At 36.4% G+C, this 3,080-nt stretch overlaps 1 pseudogene; it reads left to right on the top strand.

The window, feature by feature from the left end:
* Window positions 1-1,294: 1,294 nt before the first annotated feature.
* LOC102497096 (cytochrome b-c1 complex subunit 8 pseudogene) lies at window positions 1,295-1,548 on the top strand (annotated as a pseudogene).
* The last annotated feature ends 1,532 nt before the right edge of the window (window positions 1,549-3,080 follow it).

Here is a 3,080-nt window from a genome sequence, read left to right as displayed (position 1 = left end):
CTTAAAACCCCAAAATTTGGATTTTAGTTTCAACAAGAAAATGAATTAGGGGTACAGCCTAGATCATAAAATTTTCTGACCCTCATTTCTTTCTTTTACCGAGCAACAATGATACCTCAGAACTGAGAATCAAGTGAAATAAATCAAAATACATAAACCAGTTCTGGAGATCAAGATAAATTAATTTAATGTTTCTTTCTTGTTTCATTTTGTAATAGTTGCTAATGTCTGACACAGTTCATTAGTTTTCATTTCTTCACTGGGAAAGATCTAATCCTTTATCAATAGTCCCTAATTTTCCTCTTTGTCCCCTGCTTGAAAACTGCTTGGTGGTTTATTGTTTTTTTTTTCTTTTTGGGTTTTTGTTGTTGTTGTTGTTTTCTGAAAGCATAATATTTATATCTTGGCCTTTCACAAAAACAAAGGATCCCTTCCTTTGCCCCCTAAGATCAGATTGTCATGTGGTTATTGCTACAAATGCGTTTAAATTGTCTATAATAATGCTATCTCCTGCTCAGCAGTTTATCATAGAAGTTGGCTAAAAAAAAAAACCACAGTACTTCTCCACTTCCCTACCCGGGGAGCAAAAACAGAATGGTTTTTCCTGCTATCCTGAGTTATGTATAATGACTTCAACATGTCTGCATACACTTAGTTCTACTCTTATACTCAACAAACTGAAACCTTCAAGAATTAATTAAAAAAAAAAAGGTTTCAGGGAAAAAATGCATATTTGATGACTGCAGTAAGCTACATAGCCCCAGCTAGGTGCTACTTTATAGTGTGTTCATTCCACTCACTAAGGTTTATGCCTAAAGTCAGACTTGTGTTCATGGATATGTATACATCAGCTGCGCTTGTTAGTGGAAATATTTAAATTAATTAAGTTCATTAGCAAATCAATAAAATGGGGGGAAAAGACATAGAAAGCAACCATCAATACCAGAGAGAGTGTGGGAGGAGGGTGGGACACGGACGGCAGAGGGTGAGGGATAGGGAATCAAGGATGGAAAAAAAAAAGACAAAATATACAGGAAACAAGAAATGGAAAATTTTTATTGATAACACTTATGTTGATGTGCTTGATTGAGCTAATATACAGTGTATTCTGAACGGGAAATCTCATTTTGTATGCTGTAATGATGTACAGTGAATGAATAAAATTAAAAAAAATCTTAAGAGAACATTTTGAATGAATAAGTAGAATAAATCTGAGTTCTCTCAAGGGAAGTGCCGACGGAGCCAGTTGCATCCCCGACTGTGAAGGGTGAGGTGACCCTGGGCCATCGCGACTATGGGCAAGGAGTTCAGGAATCTGACGCGGGTGTGGCATGTGTAATCCCCTGAGGTTTATGGCCCTTGGAGCAGCCTTGCACCTTCCCGCACTGCTTCAGCAAGGGCATCCCAACGTGCTGCGCCGCGCTTGGGCATCCATCCTGCTTGGGGTGCCGTCATTCGTAGTGTGTTATCTTGTCTACACCTGGGGGGACAGAGGAGTTTGAGAAATCCAAGAGGAAGAATTCAGCTGCCTATGAAAATGACAAATGAAGCAACTCATCTGGATGGTTGTTTCCTGGCTGGGAAAGGCCCTTCTCCGGGAGAGGAGTGCATTGTAGTATCTTGAAGACACAGTAAACTTCCATAGGCTGCCAAAACAAAACAAAACAAAACAAAACAAAAATAGAATGGCTCAAGAATTTGTTCTGTGTGAATTGTTCTCTAATTCCCCCCAAAATAGAAGATAATTCCTGTTTTGTATCAACTTTTTATCTGAATATACTTGTCACTGTCTTCTCACTCATGATTATAAACTCGGAGAGAAAACTTACCTTATCTGGCTTTTTTTTGGTAATTATTTATTTTATTTATTCATTCATTTATTTTTTAGTTTGAGCAGAGAGAGACAGAGGGTGAGAATGAGAGAGAGGAAGTGAGAAAGCAAGCCACCAGATTCAGGACTTGAACCCTGGTCAGCCATGTGGGAGTGTCCAGCACTTTTACTCCCACCCCCCCTTTTGTGCCCTTTTTTTTTTTTTTTTTTTTTTTTTTTTTGTTGCAATTTTGTTTCAGTAGGACCCAATTCATAAAAGAACAGATAGTAGATGTCAAATACATAATGTGGAAATCATTGAAAGTTAAAAGAATATAAAAAGTATCATATTTAAATTTATTATTATACATATTTTTAATAACAAATGTTTTTTCATAATAAAGAAGAAATAATAATAATAGCAACAATCGTGCCTTTATTTTGTCAGAAATTATTCAAATATTTAAATTTTTCTTGAGTTTTGAGAAAATCATCTTTATATAAAGTATGTTTATGGTTCCAGTTGGATATATTGCTTAGACACTTAAGACTTAAATGAAACTTTATGCAACTAGAAACAACCAATTGAATTAGATAGTATTATACATGGAATCACTCTTGAATATTATTAGTTGTAGAACTTTTGTGTGCATGTGTGATAGAATGTGTGTGCTCACTGTAGATGAGAGAGGAAAAGAGAGGGAGAGAGAAAGTGAGAAATTACTCCCTCAGGAGAATGGCCATGCCACTGTCCCTTCTCAGACTAATTTTGGGATTTTAGATACATGTGCACATGTGCCCAGAGTGTTGTCCAAGCTGCCAGGTCTGGGACATGAACCATGCAGCCTGCCATGTAGAATTCAGCTGCTTTAATCTCCACTCTACTTGCTGGCCCAGGTGTAGAACTCTTTTATCTAAGAAAATTGTTCATTTAGATATAGTATACAGTCAATTCTTGTTTTTTCTTTTTTCTTTCTTTCTTTTTTTTTGTGGTTATGTACTATAACCTCACCATGGCCACTGAAATAGTTAATATTGAAGTGTTATTCATAGTTTAAAATACAGTTAGATTCTTGTGAGCCTCAGACAATATTAATTGATCAGTATATTTTTAAAAATGTGTGCTTCTATTTAAAAATGCGTTGTTGTTTTGCTCTGTTTTTTAGAGAGGTTTTTGCTATGGGGCGCGTGCACTTGCTGGAGAGACAGAGAAACAGAGAGACAGAAAATGAAAATTACTCCCCAAGAAGAATGGCCATGCCACAATTCC

Source organism: Tupaia chinensis, unplaced genomic scaffold (assembly GCF_000334495.1).
Source record: "Tupaia chinensis unplaced genomic scaffold, TupChi_1.0 Scaffold142468_1, whole genome shotgun sequence".
Taxonomy (NCBI): Eukaryota; Metazoa; Chordata; class Mammalia; order Scandentia; family Tupaiidae; genus Tupaia; species Tupaia belangeri.
The sequence above is the reverse complement of the archived record's forward strand: the minus strand, read 5'-3'. Positions and strand labels throughout refer to the sequence as shown.